This window comes from Protopterus annectens, chromosome 9.part0 (assembly GCF_019279795.1).
Source record: "Protopterus annectens isolate FY-2018-M chromosome 9.part0, PAN1.0, whole genome shotgun sequence".
In the NCBI taxonomy this organism is placed as follows: domain Eukaryota; kingdom Metazoa; phylum Chordata; order Ceratodontiformes; family Protopteridae; genus Protopterus; species Protopterus annectens.
The window spans coordinates 1,855,293,990-1,855,321,302 of record NC_056743.1 but is presented as its reverse complement, the minus strand read 5'-3'; positions in this window follow the sequence as shown (position 1 = coordinate 1,855,321,302).

Below are 27,313 nucleotides of genomic sequence, written 5' to 3'. Positions count from 1 at the left end.
CATCATGCACCCACTTCAAAACTTTACTAAAGGTGCACCTAAAATCATGCTGGCTATGCCCTTGCAACTCCCCCTCTAATATTGCCTACACCATCCACCCACTACCTCTCTTTCCACCCTACTAACTACCTTAATTATAGCAAGCTCAGATGCTCATAAGCCTAACTACTTATACAGCAGGAACTTCTTATTGTAACAATTGTTAATGTCTGTTATGCACTTCGCAGATGATAAAGATTCTAGTTGTCTGCTGATGTACTATGTTCTTCATCTGTAACTATGTTTATAATTTTTAATTGCTATGTTGATCAAATTGTTAATTGCTATGTAAATCCAATGTTACTACTGTCTGTAATATTTTAACTGTGGAGCTTTTCTCCCCAGGCTTCCGCTGAAAATGGACCTATGTCCAGTAAGACTCTCCCAGTAAACAAATGTAAATAAATAGATAAATAAATAATAAAATGCCATATGGCTATACACACACACTAAGTAGCCTGGAGTAAGATTAGAACCCCTACCTATCTAGTGTTATAAACTATACCTTTCTAAGCTAGTATAGTCTAGTTTTCAGGCTAGTGCTGAATTCAGGGTCGTGTTACAATTTTCTGAGTTGCCCATTCCTTACTTGGATAGAGGGAGGTTTCTCTGTTCACCTGTGAGAGAGGGAGCTTTGAGCAGCCATTTGACCCTGGAGGAGTGGTTCCAGCCCAGAAGTTAGTAATTTATAGGCCATTTTGGGCTAATTTCAATCTCTTTCATTTCCCTGCTGTAAAAAAACGTCTGGGCAGCACCGGTTAGCTAGGGCTAAATTTATCCTGGCTCCACCTGGTCTCCTCTACAGTTTTTCCCCTTGAAAGTAGTCTAACTCTCAGCCTAAGCACTTAAAAAGCATCCTACAGTCCAGCACTTGCAGGCACTAATATACCCCGACACCTGATTGCCCAGGAGGGCAAGGCTCATTATTCACCCCTCACCAACCAAGCAACTAAGCAACTCACCCTACTATTCAGGCATGACTAAAGGGCAAGTTCAGGTATACTCTCCAGTCCAGCTGGTGAACCTGGGTATCCTGAGGCAATGCTACAACTGCCTCATGTACATAGACAACCCTCTCCTCCTACCACAAAACATTAACATATGCAAGAGATGCAATTATATAACTAAATTGGAGGCTAAGGTCTCTCCACACAAGACTAGAACAGGCATTCATGAGAAGAAGGTTAACACTTGCACCACACCTCCAGCCTCACATAGATATACTAAACCAGCACTGGCAAAAAATACACATAAATACACAAAATCATACTTTGAGGCTCTAAATAAAAACCTGCAAAAGCATCACAGACCTCCAAAGCAGACAGCCAAAAACTACACCTCCAGTCGCAAACCAGACAACAAATAAAACACAAAATCAGTGTGCCGCACAATCACAGCCCTTAAGGCAAAATAACATACCTAACACACTAGTAATAAGCGACTCTATAGTCAGGCACACTGACATCCCACTCACTAGGCTGGACAAGGAGAAGGTTACTGTTAGCTGCCTGTCGGGAGCCAGAATCCGCCACATAACACAAGCACTCAGGTCACTCCAGAACAAGTACAAATATGACTCTGTCATTGTTCATGTTGGTGTGAATGACCTGAGACGTACCTCCCTGGACTACATGAAAAGAGACATGGAAGAGCTCTCTGATCATGTAGCCCAGGCGGGTATGACCCTGGCCCTGAATAGAATCCTGCCCTCACCAAAAATGATACCACAGTATAAAAAAAAATTAGCAATTTCAACAATTGGCTAAGATTCTGGTGTCATTCAAAGGGGATCCAGTGTCTGTCAGCCTGGGACGACATGGTTGCTTCACAATAGATGGCTTGCAACTGTCACCCCTAGGCTTTCGAATACTGGCCAAGGCTCTTGCTGTCCCTATAGTGCCTTTTTTAGGCAAGGCTCAAAAGTCAAACCAACCTCTGTAAACAGCACAAATAAAGAAAATTAGGGTTATGCTACTCAATGCCAGGAGTTTAAATCTCAAAACGCATGCGCTCGAAGCACTCCTCAGTATGAAGAATGTTGACATCTGTGCAGTAACTATAACCTGGTTCAAGGCTCCACAGAGCAACCCAGCACTACCAGGCTACAGCTCATACCACACATTTTGGCCACAGAACATGGACATAAACACAAAAGGAGGGGGTGTATCCATATACATAAAGGATACCTACACATCCAAGTTAGTGGCGCAGCATGATACTTCAGAGATCTTCCATGTGCAACTAACATCAGGCAAATATGCAATGCAAATTTTGACCTGCTACAGATCACCCTCCATAACCCAGGACCACCACTCCATCTTTCTGGAGACACTGGAAAACATGAAGGTTCTACCAAATACTCTGATATTCGGCGATTTCAATTACCCTACCATTAACTGTGAAAGCTACTCAAGTACAAACTCCCAGGTCCAGCGCTTCCTGGAATTTATCAACTCAAATGCCCTGGATCAGTTGGTAAACTCCCCTACCAGAGGTGAAAACATATTGGACCTGGTCATCACCAACATGGGTGACAGGTGTTCCACACCAGAGGTCAACCCATCACTGGTTAGATCAGACAATAAACTAATCACTCTGGATGTCCACACCACACCACCATCTCCAACCAAGGAAACCACAGTGAAAATCTTTTCTATAGCAAACTTCACCTTACTTAAGACAGAGGTGGTAAGTTTTACAACCACCACACTAAAGGATAACAGTGTCCAAGATGCAGGAACCTTTACAAATGCACTCTATGAGCACCTACAAGGATGCATGGGTCATGCCATCCCTAGCAAAATCAAGATTCACTCCCCTAAGAGATGGAAACCAGTCTGGTGGATCCCTGCCATAAACAGGCTATACAATAGAAGGAGGAAACTAGTTCAGAAAAAAGCAAATCCCAAGAAGGAAAGACATCCCTGATCAGTATCAGTAAAAAACTAAGGTCCCTCATAAAATCCTCCAAGGCTAACTTCGAAAGAAAAATAGCCAAGGATTTGAAAGATAACCACAAAGCCTTCTTTAGCTATGTCAAGAATCTAAGTGGCAACTCACAGATATGCTCTGAGCTAGTGCAAAATAGCACAAAATATATTGAACCCACTGATATTGCCAACATCCTGGCAGATAGATTCAGTGCAAACTTCACCCCCCACCCCCAAAAGGGCCCACAACAATACTGGAAAAGTGTAGTGTCCCAGAAATCACAGATGCACAAGTGAAAACAGCCAATTCAAAAGGCAAAAGCACAGCATCAATGAGGCCAGATGGTGTCCCAGGCTGCCTCTTGCACGAACTACAGAAAGAACTAAGCCCCCACCTAAACACACTGTTCAACCTCAGCCTCTTCACAGGCTACGTGCCCATAGAATGGCACACAGCAACAGTTATTCCACTCCACAGTGGAGGAGCCACAACTGACCCTGGTAACAATTGCCCCATAAGCCTGACTAGCCTGGTCTGCAAGGCTATGGAGTGCATCATCATGGAACTCATTAACAAAGACATCAGGAACCTCCAAACACTTGACCCGACCCAGTTTGGCTTTGTTAAGGACAGATCATGCCTACTATACCTGGTTGACTTCTTTGAGACAGTCACCAAGACCATAGATGAGGGAAAGGTAGTTCACACAGCCTACCTTGACCTCACCAAAGCTTTTGACACCATTCCCCACTTGGGAATTATAGAAAAACTCACCAGCCTGAACATAAACCCCTATGTCACGAGATGGGTTGCCAACTGGCTTACAGACAGAGCTCACATGGTAAGAATAGCGGCTCCAGCTCCTACTCTAAACCAGTCACAAGTGGTGTCCCACAAGGCTCGGTCCTGGGACCCCTACTGTTCAGCATATACTTCTCAGAAGTACAGGTAAACACAGGAGGACTATGGTTAACCAAGTTCGCCGATGACTGCAAACTGGGAGCCATAATTGAATTTCCAGCTGACATGGACATTCTCCTAAAAGGCCTTACTGAGACGGACACCTGGTGTCAAAGTCATGGTCTCAAGCTAAATGCCAAAAAATGCATAGTCATCCCATTTGGGAAAGGCAAAACACCCATGAATTACCACATAGGTGGCAGCCCCCAATACAGAAGAGGTAATAAGAGATCTGGGGACCCAGGAAGATAGTAATCTCTCCTTTGACAATCATATTGCCAAAGTAGTTAGGAAATCCTTCTATGTAGCCCATCTAATTACTAAAGGGTTCGCATCTAGAAATAAAGAGGTTATAGTGCCCCTCTACTAGTCACTCATCAGACCCATCATAGAGTACAATGCTCTATTTGGGATGTACTTCACAAGACACTTCCAACAGCTGGAAAGACCACAAAAATACCTCACCAAGAGGATTACTGGTCTCAAACATATGTCCTATGCAGCCAGACTGGAAAAACTCCAACTGTATTCAGTGGCATATTGCTTACTCAGAGATGATCTCTGCCTGACTTACAAAGCCATGTCCAACTCAGAATTGATGGAGATGCTTCACCTAAAGAAATCCAAGTCACTGCGAGCCACTCGCTCTAGTGAGCTAAACCTCACCACAACAATAAATAGAAAATGCTGGAGGGATAGATTCCTGTCACAGAGATTCCCCATGCTTTGGAACAAAATTCCTAACTACATTAGGCAGAGCCCCTCACTAACACTCTTCAAGAGAAACCTTGATGAGTGGATGGGTAACAGAAAATACACCCCTGGGATCACTTCATTGCTCTTCTTGACAGAGGCTCAGTTAATTAATCAATGGGATGGCAAAAGCTGACACAGTCTGGCTAAGCTTATAAATGCCCTCGGGCAGATTCCCTAGTGCTTTCCTATGAACCTATGAACCTATAGATCACAGTACTTATCACACATGCCATGGCTTTAGTCTGATACTACACTGTCAGCTGGTAGTCTTAAGGTGGATGACATTATCAGGTGTGGTAAAAAAGAGTGGTTTGGATGACAGTAGCAAGTTATAGGACCAAAAACTGCATAACCATTGCAGGTGTTTATCCCATGAGAGTCCCCGGCTGTGTGCTACACGAACTCAATGAGGAACTAAACCCACACATAAGGCTGCTGTTTAATCTTAGCCTTACTACAGGATACGTACCCAAAGAATGGAGTATGGCAACTGTGGTCCCACTCCACAAAGGCGGTGCTTCTACAGACCCTGGAAATTACCGCCCCATAAGCTTGACAAGCCTTGTCTGCAAAGCTATGGAGAGGATCATAATGGAACTCATAAATAAAGACATTGGGGACCTACAGACACTGGATCCTACCCAATTTTGCTTTGTCAAGGGCAGATCCTGCCTCTTGAACTTGGTCAACTTTTTCGAAACAGTCACTAAGGCCATTGATGAGGGTAAGGCAGTTCACACAGCCTACCTTGACCTAGCAAAAGCGTTCGACACAATACCCCACTCGGGCATCATAGAAAAGCTCACCAGCTTAGATATAAACCCATATGTCACAAGATGGGTTGCAAACTGGCTCAAGGACAGAACCCGCAGGGTTAGTGTTGCTGGTGCCATGTCAGACTCTAAGCCGGTCACGAGTGGTATCCCACAGGGCTCAGTCCTGGGCCCCCTCTTGTTCGGCATTTATTTTTCTGAAGTGCAGGCAAACATAGGGGGATTGTGGCTGACAAAATTTGCAGATGACTGCAAACTGGGCACCATAATTGACACTCCATCAGACACAGACATCCTCCAGAGAGGTCTCATAGAAATGGATAACTGGTGCCAGAGCCATGGCCTTAAGCTAAATGCCAAAAAATGTATAGTCATACCCTTTGGGAAAAACAAGGTAAACCCTAATTACCACATAGGTGGTAATCCATTAAACACGGAAGACGTTATCAGGGACCTGGGGACCCAAGTTGACAGTAACCTCTCTTTTGACACTCACATTGCCAAAGTGGTTAGGAAGACCTTGTAGATTGCCCACCTGATCATGAAGGGATTCACATCCAGATCAGGAGAGGTCATTGTACCCCTGTACTCTTCACTTATCAGACCAATGATTGACTACAACACCCCATTCGGAATGTACCTTACCCGACACCTGCAGCAGTTGGAAAGACCCCAAAAGTTCCTCACCAAAAGGATAAAGGGGCTCAAACATATGTCATACGCTGCCCGACTGAAGAAACTCCAGCTCTATTCAGTCGCATACCATCTGCTCAGAGGTGATCTGTGCCTGCCATACAAGGCCATGTCCAACCCTGAATTAATGGACATGCTCCACCTCAAAAAATCCAAATCCACCAGAGCCACGAGAGCAAGAGACTTAAACCTCAACACAGATATAAATAGGATGTGCTGGAGGGACAGATTCATCACCCAGAGACTCCCTACACTATGGAACAGAATCCCAGTCCATGTGAGGCAGAGCCCCTCACTGACTCTGTTCAAGAGAAATCTTGACGAGTGGATGGGAGATCGTAGGTTTACCCTGGGAATCATCTCTGTGTCACTGCTGGACAGAGGCACAGCAAACTAATGGGTATAGTATTCTCATCCTAAGGGGTGGTGAAAGCCACACACACTCTGGCTAGGCTTATAAATGCCCTAGGGCAGATAGCCTAGTATGAACCTATGAACCTATGAACCTATGAGAGCATGTCTGTTGTTTTGCTGGGGGATATGCACACACACACACACACACACACACACACACACACACACACACACACACACACACACACACACACACACACACACACACACAGAAGAGAACCCCTACCTGTCTAGTCTTATATTGTATATATTATAATACTTATCACATGTGCCAAGGGTTGAGTCTGTTGTATATGTGAATGTAAGCTCAGTATTTGTGCATTACACAAACTAGGCTTGTGCTAAACACCATCTTTGGCCTGTAGAGTGATATTGCTTCATACAGTTATCTGCATCTAGTATCCCAGCAGTCAGATAACTGTTATTATCTGAGCTATGTGTATACTGTTGCCAGTATGGCCATATGTGGCTGCTTGCAGTTAAACAATGTGCTCTGTCCAAGTGTGTGTTGAAAACATTATACATTACACCATCTGCTCTCCAGTGTCTGTCTATGTGGTGACATCCAGCAGGCACAGGGGTCTGTAAGTAAGTGGGTTATGTACTGTTGCACATTTAGTCTGGATCATTTGAGCAACAGTATGGATGTGTGATAGTGCAGATTTTCTCACCATTATTAGCATATATAGGACAATACAGACATCCACATACATATTTATGTAATTAATAGGGATGTGTGTGTGTGTGTATATATATATATATATATATATATATATATATATATATATATATATATATAAAATACATATAAACATAGCTGTGTGTGTATTATATGTATATGCGTTATGTAGATATATGGGGAGAGTCTATGTATCATTTTAATATATATATATATATATATATATATATATATATATATATATGGGTCACTATTGTATTATCAAAAACACAATCCATCTCGAAAACACAATCCATCGAATTGTGTTTCTGATAATACACTTTAGCAAAAGTGCATATTGTTGAAAGTGCATATAGTCGACTATGCACTTTTGCTAAACAAATCAAAGAAAAAAGTAAAAAAAAAAAAAACATTAAACGGTGTTATGCAGGGGGGCAAGCCCCCCTGCACCCCCACACCCCCCCTACTTTATTATTCTCACTCCAAGATCACACTACAGTGGGGAAAAGGGAATATTCCCTTATCCTCACTGTACCACCATGTCAGCGATAGCTTTGTTAGTTGTAAAATAAACACTATACGTTGATTTCAGTGGTGGCTCGTGATATCGGACTGCAGGACTGCAGCCCCCCCAGCTGTGAACCACAGTGGTACAGTCCTGCAGTCCTCCAAATCTTCCATACAAAGTGAATCAGGACTGCTGCCTTACCAGTCCGGATTCAGGAAGAGGAAAGCAGACTGCTGATTCCCCAGAAGTCTATGTGGTGCTAACCGCATAGACTGGAAGGGGATCGGACTGCAGAGTTAGCAGTCTTGGACTGCTCCAGGAAAGAGCCGCAAAACCAAAGGTATACATTACAGCACAAATGCAAGCTTTTGAGCCTTGCTGTGGATTAGCTTGTTGCAGGGATGGGAAAGCTGCTGCAGGAAGATTTGGATTAGCTTGTTGCAGGTTCATCTTGCTAGCTTACTGTTCATTTGCAAACACAGGGAAAGCTGCTGCAGGTTCATCTTGCTAGCTTACTGTTTGTTTTAGCTGGTTGCAGGTTGAGGAAAGATGCCGCAGGAAGATTTGGCAGAGTGTGTGTGTGTGTGTGTGTGTGTGTGTGTGTGTGTGTGTGTGTGTGTGTGTGTGTGTGTGTGTGTGTGTGTGTGTGTGTGTAATGTCACAACCAGTGAGTACTGGTGGCTAGAGAGAACTCAGGATACTTGCTGGTGGTGCTTAAACTCTGTACCATTGATAAAGGTAACAAGAGCCTGAATTCCCTACCCAACACCATTTGTGAAATATTTGGAGATTTTTGCCTCATATTTTGTTCTGTTCTGTTCTTTGTAAAAATCTGTGGTTTCTGAGAGCTTAATTCCTTAAATAGTTGATGGTGCAGTGGTAGCATTGTTGCCTCACAGCTAGAGATTCTCTGATTTGATTTTTGGTTGGGGTGCCTTCTGTGTGGAGTCTGTATGTTCTCTTTGTGTTTGTGTGGGTTTGTTCTCATGTCCTCCTATGTTACAAAGACATGTGTTGGTAATATTTCTCCCTGGACCTCTGCTAAAAGTTGGCTTTTGTTCCAAGTCAGACTTTTGTGGTTAATAAATGTTAAATAAATAAAATTGACAGGCATTTGAATTTCAGACTTCATATTCTTCAGAAAGTACATAGTAGCACAAAACTTTTTATTTTAGCAATTTTCTAAGTTTATAAGATGAATATTTGAAATCTGTCCCTATTTTTGGGACTGTATTCCCCCATTATTGGCTTTGTCCAGGTTTGTTGTGCTACGGTTGAGAGCTATGGTGAGAACTGAATTCACTGAATATGTTTGAGGGCTGTATTCCCCCATTACTGGCTTTGTCCATGTGTTTTATGTTAAGAAGTTGACAGCTGTGATGAGAACTGAATTCACTAAATGGTAGCTATTTAAGTTTCAGTCTTCCATTTTTTTCACAAAATAGCTGATTTGGCATAGTGGTATGTTGCTCTGACTGTTTTGCACAGCATCCTGGGTTCAAGACGTGGCAGTGAAATGCATGTTGGTAACACTGCATTTTATTCTAGCAACTTTCCAAGATTATACAAGCAATGTTTAAAATGTGTCCTTGGCTTTTGGGCTCTTGTCCCTCCCCAATACATTTTGGCTTTTTCCATATTTCTTGTTTTGGAAAGTTGAGAGATACAGCTGAGTGTCAAGTAGATTTTATAAGAAGCTGAGAGCTGCAGGGGAAGAGAAGTTTAGTGCTGCTTATGTTGAGTCTGCCTGCATTGTTAATATCACAACAGGTAATGCACATGCTTTTGATGCAGAAGGTTTGTGGGTTCTACTTCCACAATATGTAGATGCATTGCTGATATTGTACTGTGTTGTAAATGGGGTGGATGCTGCCGTCTTGAGAATGTCTTCTTTGCCAAAGATACTTAGTAACAATAAACCTGTCTGTTATTTGCCATCCATTCCCTATTGCAATATTACTAGCTTATTTTTTAATGTAATATAGGCAATTTATTCCTCAAGGGCAACAGGCACTTTATTTGTAGATGAAACAATGAACTATAAAGTTGTTTGCTAGCAGCAACCTCCTCATTAGTTTCAGATCTTTTTAATGTGGAATTATTTAGATGACTTTACTTCTGCAGAGATTGTGCATATTTACTGATACTTCTGGATTGTAGAAGTTTGAGTAGACTTTTATGATGGAAATGTTCTCAGTTGGGGAGTTTGTCATTATTGGTGCATGCCTTTTGTTTCATTGTTTACTGGAAAGAATGTTCAAAACAATACATTTAAAACACCCTCTAACAACTGTACTGTATTATACAAGGAATATAATTTAATACAATCAGGAAGGTGCATCACAGAACACATGTGCAAGGGGCATATCATTTGAAAATAGCCCAAAGTTAATCTTTATCTGCCACTAGCCAAATGTATTTTCTTTGAATGTGGGTTTCAATGCTGTTTCAATGAATGTGCGTTTCAAGGGCAGAGAAGTTTTAATGCTAAGTCTGTTTTCATTGTGAGACTGCATTGCTTTGTTTAGCAGATGTCTTAGTGTTTGTGCTGTAAAATGCAAAATAACATTTTCAAATGAAGTCCACATCATCATAGAAGTAAAGCAGTATGCACATTAGTGTTTATGGTAAATGGGGTGAAATAGACAAGTAATGGCACATTGGAATGGCTGCAGGGGGAAGCTCCATTCGACCATGATTTTGTGAGGGGGAAGGGCGGCAAACTCAAAGACAGCCTTGGCTGAACTATGCCTCTCAACTGTCCAGATTTTCACAGAATGAATATATTTTTGCTTATTTTTGTTTTTTTCTGCATTGTTTTCTGGCAAATCATTTAGGAATTAAGTCACTAAACAATGACAGACATTGAGTTTCAGACTTCATAACCTTCAGAAAAATGCATGCTAAAGCAAGACCTGTTTATACAAGAGCAATTTTCAGTACTTTTTGCATGTTCCCCCAATATATTTGGCCTTGTCCAGATTTCCTGCATTAACAGGTTGAGAGGTACATGCAAATAAATTGCTTTATAGAATTAGACATATCCAAACCTCTCAACTGTCCCTGATTGTGGCTCAGAATGTTGCTCTTCCCCTAATAATCCGTCCGCAAAATGGCAGTTTTGGAAGAAAACGTGGAGGGTTTACAATTAATAAATAACTGTAATAATCAGAGTAATAGATTACTTTTATTTCAGAAATGCATGTAAATTCTTTTATTTTGTCAGCTGCTCAAGTTAGCAGTACTAATATTAAAAAGTGCCCCCCCCTTGACAGGTTCCCAGCTGTATTGTGTGGCTATTTTATATTTTTGCATCATATTTTTGGTCCATGTTTCATAAAATTGTGGTTTTCTGGCAAATTAGTGGCAAATCATTAAAGACTGAAGTTAGAAACTAATGACAAACATTTGAGTTTCCAATTTCATACCCTTCAGAAAATTCATAATAATGCAAGACCTACTATTCTATTATCGTTCTATGTTTATAAGAGCAATATTTAAAAAAAATCCTTATTTTTGGGCCTTTGTCCCACTTCCATGTATGGCTTTGTCCAGATTTCTTGCTCTGAGGTTGAGAGGTATGACAAATGTGTCAGGGCAATGGCAGTCAGCCAGAGACATTTCAAATTGTGACATACTTGTTGCGCCCCACTCCTTCATGTAGTGACTCTGGATGTGTCCAAACAAAGCAAGGAGAAGTTATGCAGTGTAAGTGTGCAGAGTATCCCCCCATCCAAGAGAGACACAAGTACTACAGTGACTTTTCATCTGTCCTTGATTTTGCAGAATGTTCTGGTTTCTGTCATATTTTTATACTGTTGATGTATGCTTATTATTATTCAGAAAGTGCCTGTTGCTTTGTGTTTGAGTAGCACTGCTTTAATGACCATCAGGTAAGCTTGTCTGAGATTGTAAGATTAAAGTAAGCTTTAATAAGCATACTGTTAAAGAACTGCCAACACAGAAAGCCTTTCTGTTGTTGCCATGCAGAGAATACTTACATAACTAGATAATGTATAAGCCTTGGGTATTGAAATGCATATGACAGCATTTATAATAAAGGACAGGATTACATTATTTTAAGAAGGTCATCACATTTGTTGGAGACTTGCAGTCATCTTTGCAGGCTTTACCTGTAAACTAAACAGAATGCCAATCTATCATGTGTGGATCATAATCTATGCAGTAATCCTTTAAGCAATGTATCTTGAGCTTGTTTCTTGTTTGCTTTTCATTTTTTACTTTGATCATGTTTTCCCCATGAAACAAGTAGATAGTTGTTGTCAGGCAGCAGGTCTTTTTTGGATAAGAAACATTTTTACAAGTAGAGGAGTGATGACAGTGCCCTGGCCCAGAAATCAAGGAGCCTCAGTCCTCACCACTAACACCAGGGAGGTTGTCTCATAGAAAAGAAAAGGATAATTAATACACACAGTAAAGTACAATTTCCCTTAAGTGCAAACAGAGATTACAGTCAGTCTGGGGCTGGTTGCTTGCTTGCTCTCCAGGTCCCCAATAAGACTCCCCACTGGCACAGCTATAGGGTCCAGATCTCAGCTTAGCTGGCAAGCTAACCTCCAGTACCTTATCTGTCCAACCAGTGCTTCTTGTCCCTGCCCGGGTATCTGACACATCACACACACACACACACACACACACACACACACACACACACACACACACACACACACACACACACTTTGAGATGAGGTTATACAACCACACATACCCTCCTGGGACAAAAGCTGGCACAGGTTCTCCAGCTGTGCCCCTTTACCCAGGCTATAAGGTAGTAATTACTGCCACCCCCAGCTAATAAATATCAGCTACTCAAAGGCCCTTAAAAGGGTGTCTAATTATCACTGTACAATATTATTATCCAGTGGTAATGTGACTATTCAGTCTAGGCTTATTGGAAGGGCTTAGACAGTAAACTCTATAAATATATAATGTACTCTAAAGCATACTTTATCTCTACACAAATCAGCCACAGGTAGAAGGTTTTAAAAATATTTAATAGCAAATAATCAAAACACAAGACAAAACTACTACGCCACAGAGATATCCAAGAGTTCACAGATCACACAGAAACTTAAAATAATACAGTAGGACAGGTCTGATTTAAAAAAAAAACCGAATTAATCTTTACTAGCTTTAACTATTCCTACAAAAAATCACAGTGCTAGAAACTTACATGTGAGCATAAGCAGAGTGCTGGTAAGTTGGATATCAAGATCAAAATGCTTTCATGTTTCTGGTGAAAAATAGTATTCAAACATTACTAACAAACATAGCAACAACGACCACAAAGAAATACCAGTGAGAAACAGCTCAACTTTCATGTATTTAATATACAAAAAATATATTTCACTACTAACAAACATGTTTGCTGGGTCCCTTCCCAAATTACATCATTTTTGACACTTAGGTTTTCGCAGGCAAACAAACTGCATTATTTAGCAAGCTAACATGTGCAGAGGAGAATACAGCACTAAAAGGCATTTCACATATACACTCTAGCAATTAGTCCTTAGTTAACCCAATAGACAGAATGTCTTCAGCCAGCCTGACCAGAACCAACTTTAAAGATCAAAAAATGTCATAAAATCATTTCAATTTCAAAAGACACATTTGAAAGGCTTGACTTAGTTTTTCTTTACAGTAAGGGGGCAAGGTTGTAACAATACTGAAGTTCACATTTTACAGTGTTTTTCTTTCATTTAAAATACACCTGTATTTTACATTTATTTATACAAATTATATAATTATGTATTAAATTCTATTTGACTAGGCTGGCGGCCTTCGTCCATCTCTCCCCAATCATCATAGGAGGTATCACAGAGATTGCTATTTTCAGCATGTTGCTTGGTACTTTTATAAAGCTGAACATAAATTATAATTAGAACTGCAGTGCAAGAAGAAGTGGTTTGAGATGAGTGCTGCTTGTTTTTCTTATACTTGATTTTGACTGGCATTCCAGTAATGTAATTAAAAAGTAATTTATTTTGTCATGCCTCACAACCTTTCTGTTTCCATCTAGATATTAAGTAAGTTGTCATGTAGCTAATGCATTGAAATATTTTTTTTTCTTCTACACTTCATTTTGTTTTGATTGGACTCTCATAATGACAGTTTGGTACCCAGGGCAGCATATTTAATTAAAGTTACAGTTTTTGTGGTTTTGAGCATAGTGCCTCCCCTTTCTAGTTGGCCACACCCCTTCCCATTGACCCAACCCATTCAGCTGTCTCCTGCAGCCCCCCCTTTGATTTGAAGTCACCAGCCGCCACTGGTTGATTTACAACTAACGGTGCATGCAAACTGCATGCTGTCTTTAATTCCCCACTCCCCATTTAGCAAAAGTGCATTTTCGATAAAATGCACTTTTGCTAAATTGTGTCCGCCGAAACACGGTTTCGATAAACCATGTTTCAACATTCTGACAGTGACCCATATATATATATATATATATATATATATATATATATATATATATATATATATATATATATATATATATATATATATTTATATAAAACTATACATATATATATGGCTATATATATATATATATATATATATATATATATATATATATATATATATATATATATATATATATCAGTATATATCGGTATATATCTATTTCACACTACATAGTGATAGATATACTATGTATGTGAGAGAGAGATAGTGACAGATGGATATGTATAAGTATATGTCTGTATGTATAGTCATATCTATACATAACAGGTCATTCTGATGATGGGGCAACATAATTCTGATGATGGGGCAACAGCATTGTGCTAACTTTAACTAAGTGTTTGGGCATGCCCAGTTGGAATGTCAGTACTTATAAAGTGACTCTAGGCCACACCTACCTGTACTCAATTCTGGGATTTGGTTTGTTACAGAGTACCTCTCACCTGTCCAGATTTTTGCAGAATGTCCAGAGTTTGGGCTCATATTTGTGGCCTGTTCCTAATAAAATTTGTGGTTTTTTGGCAAATCACTTGGATGATCTGAAGATTGAAGTCACTACATAATGACATACAGTTGAGATTCTGACTTCAAATCCATCAGACAAATTTATGTTGAAACAAACCCTGTTATTCTAGCAATGTTTCAAGTTTATAAGAGCAGTATTTACAATATGCCCCTATTTGTGGGCCTTTGTCCCCCTATTTTGTCGGGCTTTGTCCAGATTTATTGAAATAAGAGAGTGAGAGGTATGTTACAGTCATTGACCTCTGTCTCTGTTTCTACAGTACTGCAGTTCACTCAAAGTGTCCAAGGCATTCCCCAGCTGTCTGCTGTGCTTAATATGTGACTGAGGTTCATAATGTTACACCACACAAAGGAAGACAGTATATGAAAATACCAACATAATAACACCTCATGTGCAAAAAGATGTGAATACTTCCAAATTAGAATCATCAACACCATCACCCATGCTAACTTCCCTAGTCTACTAAGTCACACCGGATAGAGAGGAGTCATTCATCACACAATCAACACCACACATATGTATGTTGTTATTTCTGCTTTATGTGAGACATACAATGTGTGATAGAGTATTATGTTGCAGCCCTGAGATTGCCTGGTCTGCTGATATACCATTGCTGACTTACTGTTACAGCAGTTATATGGGAACACTGTTGTGTTGGGGGTGGGGGAATAACAGCACATGATCTGCTGGGATAGACAGTTGTCCAGATATCATGTGACCCCACTGTTTCACATCTCTCTTGACTGTTGTAGTGAATATTGCAACCATGAGCCCTACTGATTATTATGGAACACATACTATTGGGCTGAGTATCTGTAGTCCCATGTGAATGTTACTTCTGTCCACATAACCAGTTATATTTCTTTGCATAAATGCAGCAGATCCATATATATGATACCATATTTTAGTAATCCTTACAAGTAGTGTGTAGGTTAGAGAATTACCTTGTTAATGCAGCAGTTGACAGAACTGTAGTTCAGGGCTGTGTATGTCTGATGCAAGCAGTACACAGTCAATTCATAGATTATTTGGTAACCCTAAGATCCATAAGAATATGTTGGATCTGCCCATGCACCGGTTAGTCAGTGCTAGGGGGAGTATGACGTATGCTGGAGCCAAGGTTGTGGACACTATCTTGAAAAAGTATGTCATCAGTGAGGAGCACATCTCAAAGGATTCTTGGTCTTTTCTAGGCAACCGAGAATCATTTCCTCACTATTGATGTGATAGACTTGTATTCCTCTATCCCCCACTCAGTAGCACTGGAATGGATTCAAGCGATTTTGATTTTGAAACAAGCTCCTGCCAAAGAAATTTTGATGGTCAGTGAACTCCTAGACATAGTTCTTACATGCAATTATTTCTCCTTCAACAACCGATGGTTCCGTCAAAGGATAGGGGTGCCCATGGGGTCCCCTTGTGGGGCCAGCGTATCAAATTTGGTGATGGCATTCTGGGAGAAAGAGTTTGTCTTTCCTAACCCATTATTTAAAGGGAAAGTCCTATTGTATACCCGATTTTTGGATGACATTTTCATCATTCTCCAAGGGGGGAGGGAAGTAGCAGACTCCATCCTGGAATGCTTTAATACATATGCTGAATTCCTCAGGTTCACCTCTAACTTTTCCATGGAGAAAATTGCTTATTTGGATGTTGATCTGTCTAAGGATAACTTTAGGGGTTGCTATATGGCCAACATTCATCGCAAACCTACTTTTTCAAACTCATATTTGCACTTTGAAAGCAACCACCCCTTTTATCAGAAGAGGTCGATAGTCAAGGGCCAACTGGTCCGGGCGGCCAGGATGGTGACACGGGACAGTGATTTCTTAAAGGAATGTGAGTTTATCAGAGACCTCTTTTTGAATAGGGGTTATTTCGGCCATCTGATTTCAGACATCTGTAATGAGGTAAGTCGTAAGAGGGAGAATGGGGTATATCTCCCCATTTTGGGCCAGTCTATTGCAGATCAAGGTGTGTTGGTTGATGATACTCGGATTAGATGTACTTATGCCTGCAGCTTCATCACTACTTACAGTTTGGATGCGGGGGCTATCGCTTCTGTTATAATGAAGAATTGGTGTTTACTGACACCAGACAATCAAGGCCCTTCAGCTTTAGGGTTAAATCCTCAAGTCATTTACAAGAGAGGTTCCAATTTAAAAAAACATCCTTGAAAGGAAACCTAGACCTACTCAGGCACTTTCGGGCATGTTCAAATGCAACATGTGCAGATACTGCCAATACGTGAAAGCAGAAACTTATTTTGCGATCAGAGAGAGAAAGTATAAAATCCAGGGGAGGTTCAACTGTGCCAGCACACATCTGGTTTACCTGGCCCAGTGTTCTTCATGTCCAGCTTTCTATATAGGGAAAACTGACCAGAAACTGCAAGAGCTCCTATATGAACATCTATATGCCATCAAGAAAGAAAAAATGGCTAATGCACTTGCTAAACATATTAGCGAGTGCCCGGGGCATGGTTTTAGCTTCACAGTGATTGATCAGATTGTGCATGACAACAAGGGGGGCCCTGTTTCCTATTTGTTGGAACTTAGAGAATTGCTTTGGCAATTGAGGTTGGAAGCATACCATTTTCCAGGCTTGAACAATGTGTTGTCAATTTCCTGTGTTTTGAAATTGAAAAGTTTGATAAGGTAGTTTTGCTATTTCATAAGTTAATGTGCAAAATTATGATACATGTTTTTCAGTAGCCTTTGTTTTTTAAAAATTTTTTTTTGTACATGCATTGCTCCATCATGGGTCCAATTTATTAACCATGAGGTGAGTTATTTATTTTATTGTATTTTATACATATTTCTGGTTCCTTTTTTCCAAGTCAAACCTGTTGGCCATTGACTTATTGTTTTTTATTCTTATATCGTTAAGGGAGTGTTTTATATTTATATATATGTTTTTAAATAGTCTTATACCTTTTTGTATGTTCTTTTTAATATATTGAAATTTTGTATTCCGACCACAGGTGGCAGTGTGGCAAAAGTTGGGAGTTATATTGTAGTATTTAAACAGGATGTGTTGAATGTGTTTATTTCCTGTTCTGAGGAAGTTGGTGAGGAGTCACCGACAAAAAGCTAAACGGAGACTTTGTGGCTTAAATAAATGTTGAGTACAAGTTTACTTACTTGGTTTGGACATTTTTCCGGATTTTTGAATTTGGTGTGCAGATCCCTGGCTCCTTCTTGTGTAGCAGTTGGTTTTGTCTTTTTTATTGTTGAGCTTGTCAGTGAATGTGCTATGCATTGTTTCCTAGCCAAAGCCAGGGCATACTGGGCACACCCACGTCTGCCTACAGGGACATCATCAGGGTTTTGCTCCTCCGAATCCTCCTGTGAATGTGGCTGTGGTGACATAGGCACTGGTGGGGGGCTATGTATCCCTTCCCTTTGCTGATCCTTGTGGAGCATGGCACATACTGTGAATATCTGTGCACATGTGGCTGGAGAGTACTGCAGGGCCATATATTGAGGCACTGGAATCATGACTTCAGCAACCCAAACACATGCTCTGTAATGTTTCTAGTTTCTGCATGTGCCTAATTATAGTGTTCTTCCATGGGTGTGTGTGCATTTCTGATGGGTATCATCTTCCATGGTTCCAGTGCATAGCCAGCAACCCCCAGTAAATTGCCATGTGGGATGTCCCCCTCAGCAAACATCTGGTACAGCTGTGATGTTTGCCAGATATGGGAGCCGTGATAACTGCCAGAGCTGCCAGCACACACATTCATGATAATGCCCTGGGCATTGCACACAACCTGGCAGTTAATGGAGTGGTACCCCTTGCCATTGATGTAGATTCTACCCTCTTCTCTGGGTGGTGCCTTGATGTGTACATGAGTGCAATCTGTGGCACCCAGTACCTCACGGTAGTGTGCTACATGATAGAAGTGTTGCAAATTGCTGGCCTTCACCTCAGGGGTAAGGGGAAAAATAAATGTGCTCACTGGCATGTGGTAGGATGGCATCCAGGAACTTGTAGAGTACCCTGGATGCTGATGCCTGTAAGACCCTATCATGTCCCCAGTTGGTCTTTGGAAAGTACCTGCAGCTAGTATCCTAAGGGCTAGACAAACCTTTGTTTCTACTGGGATGAGTTCCCCTCTGTTGGATCTGATTGAGAGTGGCAGAGTTCAGTGAGTTCCTGTAGTATGTCCCTGTCCACCCTGTAGTGCTCTATAATCTCCAGCTCATGTAGCTCATGGAAGGTTACACTGGGCCTGAACTATCCTATTTCTCTGCCTAGGCTCATTGTCAGCAGCAGAAGTAGCAGCAGCATTGACTTCAGCATCTAGCACATACAGATGTAACAGACCTACAGCAGCCTCTAGTACTCTTTCTGTCAAAATCCCCAAATCTGTACTCCAGTGGTGCAAAGTATGGGGGAAAAATCAGATTATAAGGTGTATGCATACTTTATTGTGCTCTGCTGCCAGTGCTGACTGTGTGATTGGCTACATATGATGCATTGCACCTGCCCAGTATATCATTAGCATCATTTAACAGCCCTAGTTTCAGTTAAACATGGGTCAATATTAATATGTCATTGTCTTTTAGATACACTCAGCACTGCAACATGCCACACAAATGTGTGCTCTGAAGCTAAACAAAGCTTAGCACTTAGTGTACACACCCCCAAGCCATGCATGCTAAGCCCAGTGCATGCTGCTTAAATGTGTGCCCCATAGGTAAGCAAAGCTTAGCACTTGGTGTACACATTACCCAGACATCCAGACACAGCATGGCGGTGTGCTGTATAAACATGTGGAAACATGCAGTCCTTATATAAACAAAGTTTATAAGTTAGTATCCACACCCCCCTGAAAGGAGACACTGTATTTCTTGTTTGTAAGTGCTCTATCTGTGCTTTTCTGTCCATTTTTTGTGAGGTTTCTGTGTTCTACTCAGGTAACAGTCTGGACAGAGTCCTGCTGTTATCCAGGCCTGGTTGTTTTGTTTGTTGAGTTTCCTGTGTTTCTGGCAGCCATCTCCTGCTGATAGTGTCTCTCTACATTGTTAGTGAAAGTAAGTGTTGCCTGACCTTCTCTTGCATGAGTGATTGGTTGAAAGAGCAGGGGCTATCAGAATTGGGTAGCAATTTGAGCTTCCAGATTCTTCCATCTTTTCTGGTATTTAAACCCAGTGTCTGGAGGGGGGTGTGCTTGTTTTTACCAGGCTGAAGAGTGGTGATTCAGCACTGTGACACCACAATAGGGGTGCCCATGGGGTCCCCTTGTGGGGCCAGCGTATCAAATTTGGTGATGGCATTCTGGGAGAAAGAGTTTGTCTTTCCTAACCCATTATTTAAAGGGAAAGTCCTATTGTATACCCGATTTTTGGATGACATTTTCATCATTCTCCAAGGGGGGAGGGAAGTAGCAGACTCCATCCTGGAATGCTTTAATACATATGCTGAATTCCTCAGGTTCACCTCTAACTTTTCCATGGAGAAAATTGCTTATTTGGATGTTGATCTGTCTAAGGATAACTTTAGGGGTTGCTATATGGCCAACATTCATCGCAAACCTACTTTTTCAAACTCATATTTGCACTTTGAAAGCAACCACCCCTTTCATCAGAAGAGGTCGATAGTCAAGGGCCAACTGGTCCGGGCGGCCAGGATGGTGACACGGGACAGTGATTTCTTAAAGGAATGTGAGTTTATCAGAGACCTCTTTTTGAATAGGGGTTATTTCGGCCATCTGATTTCAGACATCTGTAATGAGGTAAGTCGTAAGAGGGAGAATGGGGTATATCTCCCCATTTTGGGCCAGTCTATTGCAGATCAAGGTGTGTTGGTTGATGATACTCGGATTAGATGTACTTATGCCTGCAGCTTCATCACTACTTACAGTTTGGATGCGGGGGCTATCGCTTCTGTTATAATGAAGAATTGGTGTTTACTGACACCAGACAATCAAGGCCCTTCAGCTTTAGGGTTAAATCTTCAAGTCATTTACAAGAGAGGTTCCAATTTAAAAAAACATCCTTGAAAGGAAACCTAGACCTACTCAGGCACTTTCGGGCATGTTCAAATGCAACATGTGCAGATACTGCCAATACGTGAAAGCAGAAACTTATTTTGCGATCAGAGAGAGAAAGTATAAAATCCAGGGGAGGTTCAACTGTGCCAGCACACATCTGGTTTACCTGGCCCAGTGTTCTTCATGTCCAGCTTTCTATATAGGGAAAACTGACCAGAAACTGCAAGAGCTCCTATATGAACATCTATATGCCATCAAGAAAGAAAAAATGGCTAATGCACTTGCTAAACATATTAGCGAGTGCCCGGGGCATGGTTTTAGCTTCACAGTGATTGATCAGATTGTGCATGACAACAAGGGGGGCCCTGTTTCCTATTTGTTGGAACTTAGAGAATTGCTTTGGCAATTGAGGTTGGAAGCATACCATTTTCCAGGCTTGAACAATGTGTTGTCAATTTCCTGTGTTTTGAAATTGAAAAGTTTGATAAGGTAGTTTTGCTATTTCATAAGTTAATGTGCAAAATTAAGATACATGTTTTTCAGTAGCCTTTGTTTTTTAAAAATTTTTTTTTGTACATGCATTGCTCCATCATGGGTCCAATTTATTAACCATGAGGTGAGTTATTTATTTTATTGTATTTTATACATATTTCTGGTTCCTTTTTTCCAAGTCAAACCTGTTGGCCATTGACTTATTGTTTTTTATTCTTATATCGTTAAGGGAGTGTTTTATATTTATATATATGTTTTTAAATAGTCTTATACCTTTTTGTATGTTCTTTTTAATATATTGAAATTTTGTATTCCGACCACAGGTGGCAGTGTGGCAAAAGTTGGGAGTTATATTGTAGTATTTAAACAGGATGTGTTGAATGTGTTTATTTCCTGTTCTGAGGAAGTTGGTGAGGAGTCACCGACAAAAAGCTAAACGGAGACTTTGTGGCTTAAATAAATGTTGAGTACAAGTTTACTTACTTGGTTTGGACATTTTTCCGGATTTTTGAATTTGGTGTGCAGATCCCTGGCTCCTTCTTGTGTAGCAGTTGGTTTTGTCTTTTTTATTGTTGAGCTTGTCAGTGAATGTGCTATGCATTGTTTCCTAGCCAAAACCAGGGCATACTGGGCACACCCACGTCTGCCTACAGGGACATCATCAGGGTTTTGCTCCTCCGAATCCTCCTGTGAATGTGGCTGTGGTGACATAGGCACTGGTGGGGGGCTATGTATCCCTTCCCTTTGCTGATCCTTGTGGAGCATGGCACATACTGTGAATATCTGTGCACATGTGGCTGGAGAGTACTGCAGGGCCATATATTGAGGCACTGGAACCATGACTTCAGCAACCCAAACACATGCTCTGTAATGTTTCTAGTTTCTGCGTGTGCCTAATTATAGTGTTCTTCCATGGGTGTGTGTGCATTTCTGATGGGTATCATCTTCCATGGTTCCAGTGCATAGCCAGCAACCCCCAGTAAATTGCCATGTGGGATGTCCCCCTCAGAAAACATCTGGTACAGCTGTGATGTTTGCCAGATATGGGAGCCGTGATAACTGCCAGAGCTGCCAGCACACACATTCATGATAATGCCCTGGGCATTGCACACAACCTGGCAGTTAATGGAGTGGTACCCCTTGCCATTGATGTAGATTCTACCCTCTTCTCTGGGTGGTGCCTTGATGTGTACATGAGTGCAATCTGTGGCACCCAGTACCTCACGGTAGTGTGCTACATGATAGAAGTGTTGCAAATTGCTGGCCTTCACCTCAGGGGTAAGGGGAAAAATAAATGTGCTCACTGGCATGTGGTAGGATGGCATCCAGGAACTTGTAGAGTACCCTGGATGCTGATGCCTGTAAGACCCTATCATGTCCCCAGTTGGTCTTTGGAAAGTACCTGCAGCTAGTATCCTAAGGGCTAGACAAACCTTTGTTTCTACTGGGATGAGTTCCCTCTGTTGGATCTGATTGAGAGTGGCAGAGTTCAGTGAGTTCCTGTAGTATGTCCCTGTCCACCCTGTAGTGCTCTATAATCTCCAGCTCATGTAGCTCATGGAAGGTTACACTGGGCCTGAACTATCCTATTTCTCTGCCTAGGCTCATTGTCAGCAGCAGAAGTAGCAGCAGCATTGACTTCAGCATCTAGCACATACAGATGTAACAGACCTACAGCAGCCTCTAGTACTCTTTCTGTCAAAATCCCCAAATCTGTACTCCAGTGGTGCAAAGTATGGGGGAAAAATCAGATTATAAGGTGTATGCATACTTTATTGTGCTCTGCTGCCAGTGCTGACTGTGTGATTGGCTACATATGATGCATTGCACCTGCCCAGTATATCATTAGCATCATTTAACAGCCCTAGTTTCAGTTAAACATGGGTCAATATTAATATGTCATTGTCTTTTAGATACACTCAGCACTGCAACATGCCACACAAATGTGTGCTCTGAAGCTAAACAAAGCTTAGCACTTAGTGTACACCCCCCCAAGCCATGCATGCTAAGCCCAGTGCATGCTGCTTAAATGTGTGCCCCATAGGTAAGCAAAGCTTAGCACTTGGTGTACACATTACCCAGACATCCAGACACAGCATGGCGGTGTGCTGTATAAACATGTGGAAACATGCAGTCCTTATATAAACAAAGTTTATAAGTTAGTATCCACACCCCCCTGAAAGGAGACACTGTATTTCTTGTTTGTAAGTGCTCTATCTGTGCTTTTCTGTCCATTTTTTGTGAGGTTTCTGTGTTCTACTCAGGTAACAGTCTGGACAGAGTCCTGCTGTTATCCAGGCCTGGTTGTTTTGTTTGTTGAGTTTCCTGTGTTTCTGGCAGCCATCTCCTGCTGATAGTGTCTCTCTACATTGTTAGTGAAAGTAAGTGTTGCCTGACCTTCTCTTGCATGAGTGATTGGTTGAAAGAGCAGGGGCTATCAGGATTGGGTAGCAATTTGAGCTTCTAGATTCTTCTATCTTTTCTGGTATTTAAACCCAGTGTCTGGAGGGGGGTGTGCTTGTTTTTACCAGGCTGAAGAGTGGTGATTCAGCACTGTGACAAAGCAGAAATTCCCTGAGACATCCTGGCAGCCATCTTCTGCTGTTAGTGTCTTGTCTTCGCTGTTAGTGAGAGTAACAAGGTTGTCTGACCTTCTTTAGCATGAGTGATTGGTTAAAAGAGCAGGGGCTAGCAGGACTGGGTAGTAATTCGAGCTTCTAGATTCTTTCATCTTTTCTGGTATTTAAACCCTGTGTTTGCAGGGTCGTTGTGCACTGCCACTGCACTGTTTTGTCCTATTGCAAGGTATATCAGTTGCATTTTTCCCTTACCAGCATGCTTGTGTAACTGTTGCCCTCCATTGTAAATGTGATTTTATCCAGCCCTACTCACACCTGTAGGTACTCTGTTCTGATACCTACTCTATCATCCTTTACCTCTCTTCCACAGATTCTGACAACTATGAATGGAGAATTTCCTCTGGTTTCTCCTGCTAGTCTTGTTGATATGGACATCCCGAGATAGTGTACCAACTGCCTCATGTACACAGACAAGCCTCTTCTTCTACTACCTAGGTGCACAATGTGTGAGAGATGCAATTGCATTAAGAACCTAGAATCCTTGCAGTCTCAATCACAAGCCAGTATGTCTGGCATTGAGAAGGTTGTCTGCAAAAACACCACAAACACCACACCTCTAACACCACCCACACCTGTACAGTACATTCTTCCATATGTGGAGGTTCTCAACAAAAACATACCTAAACAAAAGAGGCCTCAGAGGCAAAAGTACACATGCACATCACAACCCACCTCACCAAGCACCACACATAGTACCCCATGCCTGTGTTTCACAGCCTGTAAGGCCCAGCCACAAACCCAACATACTAGTCATAGGAGACTCTATCGTGAGACACAGAGATGTGCCCCTTACCAAGCTAGACAAGGCGAAAAGTCACAGTAAGTTGCTTGTCAGGTGATAGAATGTGCCATATTACTCATGCACTCAAGTCTCTCAATAACAGGTACTGTTATGACTCTATCATAGTCCATGTTGGTGTGAATGATTTGAGTCATACCTCCCTGGACTATATGAAGAGACATGATTGAGCTCACTGAATATGTGTCCTAGGCAGGTATGTCCCTAGCCTTAAGCAGCATCCTACTGTCACCCAGAATGATGCCTCAGTGCAAACAGAAAATGATTGACTTTAACAATTGGCTAAGTTTCTGGTGTCATTCCAAGGGGATGCAGTATCTGACAACTTGGTAGGACAAGATAGACAGACCACAATGCTTTGCCAGAGATGGCCTTCATCTGTATCCCTTGGGCTTGAGGCTTCTGGCAAAGGCTCTTACCTCTCCCATAGTGCCTTTTTAAGCAAAGTCATGAGTACAAAATTACCAACATGAAAAATTCTTCTAAAAGAAATTTAAAGGTCATGCTGCTAAACGCTAGGAGTCTTAACATGAAACTGCACTCATTACAAGCATTCCTCACCCTAGAAGATGCTGACATTTCTGCAGTCACTGAATCCTGGCTCAGAGCTATGGAGCGCACCCCAGCCTTACTAGGTTACTTGTCCTACCATACTTTCAGACCCCAAATGGAGGGCTACAAAGCCAAAGGAGGTGGAGTTTCAATATTTATCAAAGACATATTCACCTCCAGGCTAGTCAAACAGTATGGTGCACAGGAGACAATCCAGGTGGAGTTAACTGATGACAAAACACCTCTTCAAATCATAGCTAGCTACAGACCCCAACCATGACACAGGAGGCCCACTCCACCTATCTAGTCTTAGTTGAATCAATCGAGAGTCAACCATCTACCCTGATCCTGGGCAACTTTATCTACCCAGCCGTACAGTGGAAGACCTATTCTAGCTCAAACATGAACACCCAGAGATTCCTCAACTTCCTCAATGCCAATGCATTGGATCAGCTGGTCGACACCCTTACAACAGGTGAAAATATCCCAGTCCTGGTACTAAGCAACATGAGTAGCCACTGTAGCACCCCTACAGTGTCATCCTCCTTGGTAAGATGTGATCATAAAGCAATCTCTTTTGAAGTCACAATCCCCACTGACCCCCCTCCCCTTACCAGGAACGAACAAAAAAAAATTTCCAAAGCTGACTACAACCTCCTGAGAGCAGATATAAGAAGTTTCATAGCCACCATCCATTCAGTTGAATCAAGCAGTAATGTCCAAGCCTATACCAAAAACCTATACGAGCACCTATATAGCTGCATGGACTTATCAATATCTGACAGGACCAAACTGCCTTCCTCAAGGAAGAGTAAACCTGTCTGGTGGACAGCAGCAATAAACAGACTGTATAATAAAAGGAAAAAAATGCTGTCCAGGACCTAGAAGGAACAGGTGCCAAGTTGGAAGCAATCTCTCCTTTGTCTGAACAAGCAAATAAGGTCACTGGTGAAATCCTCTAAGGCTAACTTTGAGTCCAAACTGGCCATATCCACTAAGGACAATCACAAGGCCTTCTTTGCATATGTCTACAACCTCAAAGGTAACTCCCAAATCTGCTTTGAATTGGTGGTCAATAATACCACATACACAAATGCCATATATATATATAGCCAACCTGCTGGCAGACAAGTTCAGTGAAAACTTCACCCCCCCCGTCCCCCATCAGTAAACCAAGACATCCCCAGCACCTACCCCCCTCCTCGCATCACCAGGGAGCAGGTTATTAATGCCGTCTCAAAGGCAAAAAATACAGCATCCATGGGACCAGACAACATCCCTGGCTGTGTCCTACATGAACTCAGACAAGAGCTCTCAGCACCACTATGCATCCTATTCAATCAAAGCCTGTACACCAGCTTCATCCCAGCAGAATGGAGGACAGCCACTGTCTTCCATCTACACAAAGGGGGAGCATCTTCCGATGCAGGAAATTATAGGCCCATCAGTCTAACTAGCGTGATCTGCAAGGCCATGGAATGAATTATCGTGGACCTTATAAACAAGGAAATTGGCAACCTCCAAATGCTTGATCCCACACAGTTTGGTTTTGTCAAAGGTAGATGATGACTGTTAAACTTGGTTGCCTTCTTTGAAACAGTCACCAAAGCCATGGATGAGGGCAGGACAGTGCATACTGCCTACCTTGACCTAGCCTTCGACACTATTCCCCACTTGGGCATAATAGATAAACTATCCCAGCTAGGCATCAACCCATATGTTACCAGATGGGTAGCTAAATGGCTCACTGATAGAACTCACTCAGTCAAAATAGGGGAAGCCGCCTCTAGTAGTAGACCCGTAACAAGAAGCATACCCCAAAGATCAGTCTTGGGGTCTTTACTATTTGGGATATACTTTTCTGAGGTGCAAGCCAAAACCAGTGGTCTGTGGCTGAACAAATTTGCAGATGACTGCAAGCTGGGCACTGTCATAAATTCCCCTAGTGATGTGAACATCCTCCAAGAGGGTCTTAACCAAACTAAGGACTGGTGCCAGAAGAATGGCCTCAAACTGAATGCCAAGAAATGCATCATTATCCCCTTTGGTGAAAATGATGTCCCCACTA